Source organism: Camellia sinensis, chromosome 1 (assembly GCF_055761805.1).
Source record: "Camellia sinensis isolate YWXY chromosome 1, ASM5576180v1, whole genome shotgun sequence".
Classification (NCBI taxonomy): Eukaryota; Viridiplantae; Streptophyta; class Magnoliopsida; order Ericales; family Theaceae; genus Camellia; species Camellia sinensis.
In genome coordinates, this window is record NC_138961.1 from 128,148,146 (window position 1) to 128,161,530 (window position 13,385).

Sequence of the window (13,385 nt, forward strand, 5' to 3'; positions counted from 1 at the left end):
GATTGGATTCTTAGCCTTGCATGCTCACTTATATGAGTGTGCGGCGTTGTCACAGAGCGTGGGACGTGACAATAACAATGCATAAGGTGTATGCATATGAGATGCCATGGTAAAACATGTATTTTTCTCTTTGAAACAATGCGACGCAAAATTTCCAAAACATTTTTCCCAATATTCTTTTTAAAATGATAAAATTGGTAAATAAAACAAATAAATCTCTAGGGCTAGTGATCATAATAGAAAGCTATAGAAGCTATTTATACCATTTCTCCAGGATTATTCGGATGTAATCGGCACCTACCGTACAGGTTTTTAGTCTTACACCAAGGACACATAGGTTAAATTAATTCCCACATCCTCTTACAATTTTATCATTTTATTTACCATTTCCAATAACACAATACATGTGCTTCAAAACAATAATACGTTTTCCAAACATAAAATCTCTAGTTTACAAATCCATGATATGCTTAATGTGATGTATGATTTGTAAACATTTTCAATCCTTAAACCACATTCAATTTGTACAACAATCAACACAACCCTCCATCGGTTGTCAAAACAATTATCTCTAATGCCATTATTAAAAGATAACAATAACGATAACAACAACAATATCCAAAATGATATCAAAATCGAAATCCCAATGATTTATACAAAATCTCTACGATTCCTAAAAACACGTGCACACTCCTTACGAGTCTTGTGAATCTCAACCGAAAATATAAAATTTTCCTAAAACATCCAATTAATTCTTTTTAACAATTACCCTTTTTTTTTCTTCCCAAAAAGAGTAATCCATACTCGGTGATTTCCAAAACCCAAAAAACGTTTAACAACCAAACTTCTTTTCTCAAAAACCCCACAACACACCCAATTCCACACCACTTTCCAAAACATCGACCATCCTAGTTTTGTCAAACTTTGGAGATTTCTTTTCAAAACACAATTTTCTACAAAATCTCATTACACAACGATTACTAGCTTACCAATTTTAAACCACAACTGAAAAGAAAGCTCTTTCCCCCAAATTAATGCATTTATACAATATAACCAAAAGCTAACTTTTCACAAACCCTTAACTATAAAAAAAAAATAGCAAATAACAAAGCTACGTAGCATGCAGATTGATAAGGAAATCCCTACCTCAACTCTAGAAGAGGAGAAAGCCCAAAAGTCCCAAAATTGACAGTGACGAAAGCACGATTTGACTAGATTAAAATGAAGCCCTCTACCTCCTCTACACTAAAGTCTAAGGCACTTAGGGTGAGGGATGATCAAAAAGAGATGAAATCAAGGTTTGAATTTCAAAGAATCCAAAAATTGTGAAACAGGAGAGCGAGAGAGAGAGAGAGAGAGAGAAAAAAGAGAGAGAATGGATGAGGCTGAAAACAAATATTTTTGAACACAACACCCACTTACATGGAAAATAGGCTGTGGGCGCGAACATTAGGCCCCATTTGCGGCGTGACTTGCCTGACCCAGCAATATTAGGCTGCTGCCCAGCAACCAGCCCGAAGCACTCCCAAGGTCCATACCCACCAGAAAAACCAAAAACACCGGACAACAACGTGTCCCTACCAGAAGCTAAAATAAATAGGGTTTTTCTAACTTGGGCCACTATAGTTCAAGTACAAATAAGAGGATTCAAAGAAAAAGTTAGGGTTCAATTGAAAACTATTACTCACCTCAATACATAAAAAAAAAGAAAAGAAAAAAAGTAAACTATAAATACATTTTTTAATTTTGTTTAAAATGTGAATCGTTTTCTATAGTTGTGGAAATTATATTTTGTTTCTTGAAGTTTCTAACTTTTTAATTAATAAATTTTTTATTATTAAATTAATTAACAGGTTTTATTGATGTCAAAATATATTTTAATTAATAATTTAAATAATTTTATTATTATATAAAAGAGAAATTAAGAATTTTATTTTTGTAATTAATTTTATTAAAAAAATTTTTGACAATAAAATATTGAGTAAATTACAAATACACCCCTTGAGGTTTGCTTAAAATACCGATTAATCTCTGTGGTTTAAAAAATTACAAATACCCCCTTATTAGAATTTTTTATTTAACAGAATTAACTAAAAAAATAAAATTCATGATTGTTCTCTTATACAATAATAAAATTACTTAAATTATTAATTAAAATATACTTTTAACATCATTAAAAACTATTAATTAACTTAATAATTTATTAACAAAATGGGTAATTTGTTATGAAATTAGAAACCTCAAGAGTGAAATATAATTTTCAAAATTATAGGGGGTGATTTGTATTTTAATAAAATCTCAAGAGGTATATTTGTAATTTATCCTAAAATATTTATAATTTTTTAAAGGAAAATCTCTCGTAACTCAAATTTTGTGGCTCAAAAATGGCTCAAATGGCCAAAACGACGTCGTTTTGGCCATTTTTATGTTATTCTGTACTCAAAACAACGTCGTTTTGGCCATTTGAGCCACTTTTAAGCCACAAAATTTGAGGTACGTAGCATTGTCGTTTTTTAAATTACATGAATAATTTATATTTTATTTTATTTTATTTTATTTTTTAATCCCAAATAAAATCCTATATATCTAATATTTTCAATGCTCGGAGGGTTAACCTTCTTTTTTTTTTTTTTTTAAACATACTCGTGGGGTTTACTTGAACCCCTCATTACAACGTAGCGTCGCCCGTGCTGGAGAGTGACCAAAAAAGCAACGAGAGGAGAGTGACAGCAGGGCCGTGACCGGCGAGCTAGGAGAGCCCGGTGAGTTGTCTCCCTCTCCCTACTTTCTGTCCTTTTTTGTTTATAGCATTTTTAATGGAACAAATATTTTGCAAATTACCCATATAAGGATAAACCTACTCATGATGAGTGGCTGGCTGGGATAACCCCCAAACACTTTTGAAAAATCCCTAATTTCTATAATTTCTTTGCCCTTATTTAATTGGTTTTAAGTTTTGGTTTATGTGTTTGTTAGACCGAATTTATTTTCCTTAATTCTTTGCTAATTTTTGTTCCTTAATTTCTGTAAACATATTCTTTGAAAGAATCTAAAGCTAATGTAACTTTGTTTCAATCTGTCTATATATATATATATATATATTTTACATATTTTTGTGGGTTAAATTTCTGTGAATTTTTGTGAGTTGAATTTATGTGGATTCTGAATTTTTGTTGGTTCAATTTTTATTTCCTATTGTAACTTTATATTTTGTTGTTGTAGTTGTTGTTTATTTATTTTCAGTATAAATTGGATTTGACTATAATGCAACAAGACTAGATTTTTGTCTTTTGAATTATTGTAATGATATTCGCTAATAGCTAATAGCTAATAGTTGAGTGGGTCTTGGTGTGATTAACTGTTTCCTGAAAGAGTCGAAATGATTTTATCCATTTAAATTGTGATGCTTATCTTCTTTAAATTCTCCATAGATACATTACCAGACTCTATAGCTGCTTCATGTTGTGGTAAATTAATTTGTGTTCCATTTAGTTACTGTCTGAAACGAATTCAACTTTGAATTTTTATTGTATTGTTTTTGTGCCAGTTTCTAATCTTTCTCATATTCATCTGGTGGTGGAACATTAATAATATTATAACGTACTACTGATCTTATATACTATACAATTGTAGTGTGCTCCCAAATAACTCCAAATGGCTATTCTTAAATTCTCATTATGTTGAAGTTATCTCCTATTTGGTGCCCTCTTTGATTGTCTTTCATGTTTCCTTTTTACCCGTTTTCCATTTTTTTGGGGATTAAATGCAGGGGAAATTTGAAACTCATTTTATCTTATTTTTACCTTCATTGAACTGAACTCCTTTTACCTATTCATTTCCCAAGTTCCCATCTTATTCCTCTTCCTCTTTGCAGGATAAGGATTGTATCCAACTATTATCTTGAGTTTTTTTTTTTTTTATGGAATTTGAATTGGATATTTATGGTATAAGAATTAGAGATGAAATGGGACTTTTGCATGATATAAAAAGACCCTCACACCCATTAAAAACTTGAAAAACTCCCCCACTCCTCCACTCCTCCACTTTGACACTCCTCTCTTTCCATCTCCGTATTCCAAAGTCCCACTGAAGAACAAAAGCAGATACCTTTGTAACTCATGGACATCATGGTTGATTCATATGTTTGTCACCACCAACGTTGCTATGTTTCCACAATTTTACGCCAACAATTGTCCCCTTAATGTTTGCTTTTGTTATGTTTTCATTGTGATAATTTATGCACTGGAATTGTTTTGGTGCAAAAATTGGGATCATGGTGTGTGTATTTATTGACTTTTTTTGGTTGATTAGATGTTTGAAGTGAGAATTTTATAGGTTGTTTCTTTCATAGTTTAATATTGGCCTCTTTTATTAATTTCCCCCCCCCCCCTCCCTCTTTTGAAATTTTGTGAGCTGTGTTGAAATTTTTGTTCTTAGAGTGTGCTATATGTTGTTGTTCAAATATTTTATTGAATGACTTTTTTTGGGCAATTCTGTTAAAAATTCAATCATATTGTGACACTGATCTATCATCTATCAATTTATGCTTATTTCTTTACCTATCAAAAAATATATGTTTATTTGATTCTTGTTGTTTTCAATAATTGTGATTGAAATATATGGCATAAATACATGACATGAATGTGTTCTATTCCATGTTGATCTAGCATTGTTGGTTATTTTTTTTAAAGCTATTCTATAATTTTGTTTGTGGGTATTGTTCATGATATTTTAAAAGACAGTTAATTTGGGGATTACTCAATTGTATAATGATTTAACAAAAATAGTTAATAAAATTAAACTAAGGAAAGAATATGCTTTTCTTAAAATTTCTTCAATCTCTTAACAAAATGTAGCTGTTCTTAAGACCTCGATTAATTCGACTAAAATTTTAATTAAAAAATTGTCATTATCTTTATAATTAGTCAAGTAAATGTAATTTTACACCATAGGGTTATCTCTAAAAATTTAAAGATGTGATGAATATTGTACAATATGAAAATAGGCCGTAGGCTTTGGAGTAAATTTTGAAAAGTTTTTTTGAATAAATTTGGGTAAGAGAGGATATGGAATAATGGATTGAATTTTATTGATTTTTAGAGACAGAGAGATCATGGTAAAACTGAGTCTCTGATGGGTTTGATCCATTATTTTATGGCGCCAATTTTGACTATAACATAGCATGCTTTAGAAAATTGGGAAACTAATTTCACTTGTGTAAAGTTAAGCATTTTTTTAAAAAAAATATTTCAAAAGTAAAATGTGTAGATCAAATGTTTTATTTTAAGCGTGATTTATACCATATCAAGTTTAAATCTTCATTATACAATTCATTTTCTGAGTATTTTGTAAAGTAATTTTGAAGATATTTTTTGGGTAACTTTTCTGCATTTTGATCTTGGTTTTGACTCTAAAAGCTTTCATCTTTGCCTGAGGTTAAAATTTTTGGTTACATTATGTCATTATTAGAAGAATTAGGAGTCTATTTTATTAGAATTGGATATTCAAGCTTTTTTCCCAATTAATTATTATTATTATTATTTTTTTTTTTTTTTTTTTCCATAAAAGATGTATAACTCAGCAGTAAAAACTTAAATATCACACGTAGTTGGAGACTTTGTCATACAAAACATTTTCCCTGTTTCTTTGCAAAGTTGAAGGGGTGAAATTGAATTAGTAGTAAAAGTAAAGCCCAAAAATTTGTTTCAAAAATTGCTATGGGTTTAAGAGTCTTACGAGACTATAAAACTCTTTCAAAGAGGGGATTACCAATATCATGAGGATTTGGGTTTGCTAATCCCTTAGCAAACCCAAAACCTGCCTGCAGCCCGAACCTAGATCATAGGCCTAGGTCTGGGCCCAGGCATCTATTTTGAGGCCTGGCTTGTGAGCGTGGCCCACCAGGCCCGACCTGAGCTCAAGCCCGCGGCTCGACCCATTAGGCTCGATATTGTTTTTCCCCCTGCCAGCTTGGAGAATTTTTGGAATAAGAATGGAGATAGGAAAATACTATTCTTACATATAATTTTTATACAAATTTCTTCACAAGAATGACCTAGTAGTAGCATCTTTGTGATTAAATATCATTTTAAGGGTCATTTTATTTTAATGCCATTCTGTATAAAATAATCACTCAATTAGTTTATAGGAAGTAATTTTTTACAAGAAAGTATACAATTTACAATAATATTAACTAGATCATTAGAGGAAAAATATATTAAAGGGTAAATTACACTTCACCCTTTAGCTTTCACCTGAATTTCATTTTGGTCCCTCGCCTATTAATTGTAACAACTAACTCTTTAGACTTGAACATGAGTTTCAACTTCACCCTTTGTTACGTCTCCCCCGTCCCCCCACCCCACCCCACCCCCCTCTCTTAAATGCCCTTAGATGTGCTCACGTTTCTTGACATGAGCACTTTTTGTCAATTTGTTAATAGTAGAGTCAGGACCCCCCCCCCCCCCCCCCCCCTAAAATGCCCTTAGATGTGCTCACGTTTCTTGACATGAGCACTTTTTGTCAATTTGTTAATAGTAGAGTCAGGAGGAATACTTTGAAATTATTTTGTAGTTATTCCACTTCAATGGTTTTTGGCCATTACAGTTACTCTTAAAAATTTCTCTTGTGATCATGATTTAGTTTTGTTGTGATCATGATTTTACTTTATCAAACTTCAAGTCAGATAACTTAAAATTTAGCTTTATTATTTTTTGACAAAGCATTTGACTCAATATTGATAGAATAATTTTTGAGATGTGTAAACAAAACAAATGATTTTGGCAGGGCTAATGCTTTTCCATGGAATTGCTCTGATACATACTGTTTGTAACACTTGAGCTGATCCAAAGCTACAGTCGTGTTTTGGCAGAGAAAAATCAATTCCCTCCTACTGCAACTAACAATTCCCTATCTCAGTTGCTGATTGAAGCTGATACTATGCTCTTGCTCTTAGAGTAGTAACATTGACTATATGGCTAAAGACAAAAGAGAAAATGAAGTTATGAAGGTCAAAATTCTTCTCATATTTAATAATACCAACAATGCGACACCCATATGGGACGAATTTGACAACACTGAAAGAGTCGAAATGATTTTATCCATTTAAATTGTGATGCTTATCTTCTTTAAATTCTCCTTAGATACATTACCAGACTCTATAGCTGCTTCATGTTGTGGTAAATTAATTTGTGTTCCATTTAGTTACTGTCTGAAACGAATTCAACTTTGAATTTTTATTGTATTGTTTTTGTGCCAGTTTCTAATCTTTCTCATATTCATCTGGTGGTGGAACATTAATAATATTATAATGTACTACTGATCTTATATACTATACAATTGTAGTGTGCTCCCAAATAACTCCAAATGGCTATTCTTAAATTCTCATTATGTTGAAGTTATCTCCTATTTGGTGCCCTCTTTGATTGTCTTTCATGTTTCCTTTTTACCCGTTTTCTATTTTTTTTGGGATTAAATGCAGGGGAAATTTGAAACTCATTTTATCTTATTTTTACCTTCATTGAACTGAACTCCTTTTCCCTATTCATTTCCCAAGTTCCCATCTATTTCCTCTTCCTCTTTGCAGGATAAGGATTGTATCCAACTATTATCTTGAGTCTTTTTTTTTATGGAATTTGAATTGGATATTTATGGTATAAGAATTAGAGATGAAATGGGACTTTTACATGATATAAAAAGACCCTCACACCCATTAAAAACTTGAAAAACTCCCCCACTCTGGCACTCCTCCACTCTGACACTCCTCTCTTTCCATCTCCATATTCCAAAGTCCCACTGAAGAACAAAAGTAGATACCTTTGTAACTCATGGACATCATGGTTGATCCATATGTTTGTCACCACCAACGTTGCTATGTTTCCACAATTTTATGCCAACAATTGTCCCCTTAATGTTTGCTTTTGTTATGTTTTCATTGTGATAATTTATGCACTGGAATTGTTTTGGTGCAAAAATTGGGATCATGGGGTGTGTATTTATTGACTTTTTTTGGTTGATTAGATGTTTGAAGTGAGAATTTATATGTTGTTTCTTTCATAATTTAATATTGGCCTCTTTTATTAATTTTTTTCCCCCTCTTTTGAAATTTTGTGAGCTGTGTTGAAATTTTTGTTCTTAGAGTGTGCTATATGTTGTTGTTCAAATATTTTATTGAATGACTTTTTTTGGGCAATTCTGTTAAAAATTCAATCATATTGTGACATTGATCTATCATCTATCAATTTATGCTTATTTCTTTACCTACCAAAAAATATATGTTTATTTGATTCTTTTTGTTTTCAATAATTGTGATTGAAATATATGGCATAAATACATGACATGAATGTGTTCTATTCCATGTTGATCTAGCATTGTTGGTTTTTTTTTTTAAGCTATTCTATAATTTTGTTTGTGGGTATTGTTCATGATATTTTAAAAGACAGTTAATTTGGGAATTACTCAATTGTATAATAATTTAACAAAAATAGTTAATAAAATTAAACTGAGGAAAGAATATGCTTTTCTTAAAATTTCTTCAATCTCTTAACAAAATGTAGCTGTTCTTAAGACCTCGATTAATTTGACTAAAATTTTAATTTAAAAAATTGTCATTATCTTTATAATTAGTCAAGTAAATGTAATTTTACACCATAGGGTTATCTCTAAAAATTTAAAGATGTGATGAATATTGTACAATATGAAAATAGGCCGAAGGCTTTGGAGTAAATTTTGAAGAGTTTTTTTGAATAAATTTGGGTAAGAGAGGATATGGAATAATGGATTGAATTTTATTGATTTTTAGAGACAGAGAGATCATGGTAAAACTGAGTCTCTGATGGGTTTGGTCCATTATTTTATGGTGCCAATTTTGATTATAACATAACATACTTTAGAAAATTGGGAAACTAATTTCATTTGTGTAAAGTTAAGCATTTTTTTAAAAAAAATATTTCAAAAGTAAAATGTGTAGATCAAATTTTTTATTTTAAGCGTGATTTATACCATATCAAGTTTAAATCTACATTATACAATTCATTTTCTGAGTATTTTGTAAAGTAATTTTGAAGATATTTTTTGGGTAACTTTTCTGCATTTTGATCTTGGTTTTGACTCTAAAAGCTTTCATCTTTGCCTGAGGTTAAAATTTTTGGTTACATTATGTCATTATTAGAAGAATTAGGAGTCTATTTTATTAGAATTGGATATTCAAGCTTTTTTCCCAATTAATTATTATTATTATTATTTTTTTCCATAAAAGATATATAACTCAGCAGTAAAAACTTAAATATCACACATAGGTGGAGACTTTGCCATACAAAACATTTTCCCTGTTTCTTTGCAGAGTTGAAGGGGTGAAATTGAATTAGTAGTAAAAGTAAAACCCACAAATTTGTTTCAAAAATTGCTATGGGATTAAGAGTCTTACGAGACTATAAAACTCTTTCAAAGAGGGGATTACCAATATCATGAGGATTTGGGTTTGCTAATCCCTTAGCAAACCCAAAACCTGCCTGCAGCCCGGGCCTAGATCATAGGCCTAGGTCTGGGCCTTGGCATCTATTTTGAGGCCTGGCTTGTGAGCTTGGCCCACCAGGCCCGACCTGAGCTCAAGCCCGCGGCTCGACCCATTAGGCTCGATATTGTTTTTCCCCTTGTTGGCTTGGAGAATTTTTGGAATAAGAATGGAGATAGGAATATACTATTCTTACATATAATTTTTATACAAATTCCTTCACTAGAATGATCTAGTAGTAGCATCTTTGTGATTAAATATCATTTTAAGGGTCATTTTATTTTAATGTCATTTTGTATAAAATAATCACTCAATTAGTTTATAGGAAGTAATTTTTTACAAGAAAAGTATACAATTTACAATAATATTAACTAGATCATTAGAGGAAAAATATATTAAAGGGTAAATTACACTTCACCCTTTAGCTTTCACCTGAATTTCATTTGGTCCCTCGCCTATTTATTGTAACAACTAATTCTTTAGACTTGAACATGAGTTTCAATGTAGTCCCTTTGTTACGTCACCGTTTTAAATCTGAGTGAAAGTTGAAAAATGAAAGACCAAAATAGGATTTAAGTGAAAGTTAGAGGTTCCCCCCCCCAAATGCCCTTAGATGTGCTCCCGTTTCTTGGCATGAGCACTTTTTGTCAATTTGTTAATAGTAGAGTCAGGAGGAATACTTTGAAATTATTTTGTAGTTATTCCACTTCAATGGTTTTTGGCCATTACAGTTACTCTTAAAAATTTCTCTTGTGATCATGATTTAGTTTTGTTGTGATCATGATTTTACTTTATCAAACTTCAAGTCAGATAACTTAAAATTTAGTTTTATTATTTTTTGACAAAGCATTTGACTCAATATTGATAGAATAATTTTTGAGATGTGTAAACAAAACAAATGATTTTGGCAGGGCTAATGCTTTCCATGGAATTGCTCTGATACACACTGTTTGTAACACTTGAGCTGATCCAAAGCTACAGTCGTGTTTTGGCAGAGGAAAATCAACTCCCTCCTACTGCAACTAACAATTCCCTATCTCAGTTGCTGATCGAAGCTGATACTATGCTCTTGCTCTTAGAGTAGTAACATTGACTATATGGCTAAAGACAAAAGAGAGAATGAAGTTTTGAAGGTCAAAATTGTTCTCATATTTAATAATACCAACGATGCGATACCCATATGGGACAAATTTGACAACACTGATTGCATTGTTGCAAGCATGTGCCCAACACAAGAACCTCAGGAAAGGAAAAGAAATCCATGCCTACATTCTCATCAGTGGCTTCCTAAGCTCCCCGCTATCAACAACTAGCCTTATCAACATGTACTCCAAGTGTAACAGCATCACCGATGCCTTAACGATTTTTGATACGTCAACCCATCACCAAAACCAAAACCTGTTTGCTTATAATGCGATTGTAGCTGGGCTCATCGCCAATGACATGCCGAGACCCGCATTGGAATCTTACTGGGGAATGCGGTTGGCAGGTATTAGGCCAGACAAGTTTACGTTTCCATGTGTAATTAAGGCATGCTCAGATGTTAAGGAGATTTTAGAAGGTAGGAAGGTTCATGGATTGTTGTTTAAATTTGGGTTGGAGCTGGATATCTTTGTTGGAAGTGCGTTGGTTCATTCTTATTTGAAGTTTGGCTTCACGGATGAGGCACATCAACTGTTTGAGGAATTGCCCATCAGAGATGTTGTGCTATGGAATGCAATGATTAATGGGTTTGCACAAATTGGGCAGCTTGGCAGGGCACTGGAGGCTTGTAAGAAGATGGTTGAAGAAGGGGTTGTTCTGAGTAATTTTACAGTTACTGGGATCTTATCAATTTTTTCTATGATGGGGGACCTTAATAATGGGAGGGCAATTCATGGTTTTGCGATGAAAATGGGTTATGATTCTGGTGTTGCAGTTTTAAATGCACTGATTGATTTGTATGGAAAATGCAAATGGGTTGAGGACGCATTGAAGATTTTTGAGATGATGCCAGAGAAGGATATATTTTCATGGAACTCTATATTATGTGTTCAAGAACAGTTTGGTGATCATGGTGGAACTTTGAGGTTTTTCGATAGGATGTTACGAGCTGGGGTTAAACCTGATTTGGTCACAGTTACTACTGTCCTACCGGCTTGCACTCATTTGGCAGCGTTGATGCATGGTAGGGAGATTCATGGTCACATGATTATCAATGAATTGGAGAAAGATGGTGATGATAAAGATGATGATGTGTATGTTAAAAATGCCGTTATGGATATGTATGTAAAATGCGGGAGTATGAGGGAAGCTCGTTTGGTTTTTGATAAGATGAACTACAAAGATGCGGCATCATGGAATATCATGATTATGGGGTATGGCATGCACGGGTTTGGAGGTGAGGCGCTAGATATGTTTCATGGCATGTGTGAGGCACAATTGAGGCCTGATGAGGTGACTTTTGTTGGAGTTTTGTCAGCATGCAGCCATGTAGGCCTCGTAAGCCAAGGCCAAGAGTTTCTTGTGCAGATGCAGTCGCAATATGGGGTGGTTCCAACCATTGAACATTACACCTGCGTGATTGACATGCTTGGTAGGGCTGGGCAGCTCGAGGAGGCTTATGAACTGGTGTCAGCTATGCCAATTGAGGCCAAGCCAGTGGTATGGAGGTCTTTCCTAGCAGCATGTCGGCTCCATGGGAATGCAACTTTGGCTGAGGTTGCTGCACAGCAGGTGTATGAGCTTGAACCAGAACACTGTGGAAGTTACGTATTAATGTCAAACACTTATGGTGCAGTTGGTCGATATGAGGAGGTATCAGAAGTGAGATATACAATGAAGCAACAAAATGTGAAAAAGGCGCCAGGGTGTAGTTGGATTGAACTCAGTGATGGAGTCCACATTTTTGTAACTGGTGACCGGACACATCCTGAAGACTACTTGATTTATGCTAGATTAAATTCATTAACTATTCGCATGTATGAGCACGGATACTAACCGCGTTCTAACGCATTATAACGCTCCTGCTGCATGCTTCCTAACATTTTTCTGCTTGCTGTCTAACGTTTTACAGAGACAAATGGAACCGCTTGGTTGTCTACTAGAAGAATTCTACTCCTTCCTCACCGAATAACCTAGGCATCCTCCTAGAATTTTCCAATATCGGTGCTTCCTATCTGTTTTTTCAAAGTCAATTTCACGTGCTACAAGTTTGAAACACTGAATTTTCACGATGATGGCTGCAGAGTGTGAATTTTGTCGTCTATGCCATGTGCTTCTGCAACAAGCATTAGATTTCTCACAATATATATACGATTCGATTTACGATTTGATTTGTAATTTTTGTAAAATCAATATGAATCAATAAGTGAATCTATTTTAAAACTGAATCTTTAATGAGCATGATTTGATTCACTTTTTATGATTCATACAATTCTTGAAACTATCGTGTCCGACGTATTTTCGACTATTTTTTCTCTATTTTTTTTTTTGAAAATAATTTAACACTTCTAATAGCATTTAGTACCAAAATAACAAATATATATACATGATTTGTTATTATTTTAGTCGTCATGGAGTTTTTAATAAGATCCAATCAGATTCAAGCAGACTTGACATGTTTTTAACATTTCTTTTTATTTTTTTCCTTTTAAAAAAATCGTAATATATTTTCTAAAGATATTTAAAATTAAAGTAACTTACACTATGAAGTATTTATTGTTATTTTATTAAATTAAATATAGTTTAATATTATATGGGCGATTTTTTTTTTTTTTTTGGTGAATAACATAGGTGATGTTTTTGTTTTTTTGGGTGAATAACATAGGTGATGTTAGTTATCCCTTTTAAACTATTTTGAGCTTTAAAAATAAAATATCTTAAATAATTTTTT

The 13,385-nt window shown here is 32.7% G+C and overlaps 1 pseudogene across 2 annotated transcripts; it reads left to right on the plus strand.

Moving 5' to 3' along the window:
* The first annotated feature begins 2,619 nt into the window (after positions 1-2,619).
* On the plus strand, positions 2,620-12,877 carry LOC145797275 (pentatricopeptide repeat-containing protein At3g14730 pseudogene; annotated as a pseudogene). 2 transcript variants are annotated; one of them, XR_014338592.1, is made up of 3 exons: positions 2,628-2,762; positions 6,787-7,009; positions 10,423-12,877. The product of XR_014338592.1 is annotated as a pentatricopeptide repeat-containing protein At3g14730 pseudogene, transcript variant X1 (transcript). The 2 variants fall into 2 exon arrangements; XR_014338593.1 differs by lacking the exon at positions 6,787-7,009 and having other exon boundaries at positions 2,620-2,762.
* The last annotated feature ends 508 nt before the right edge of the window (positions 12,878-13,385 follow it).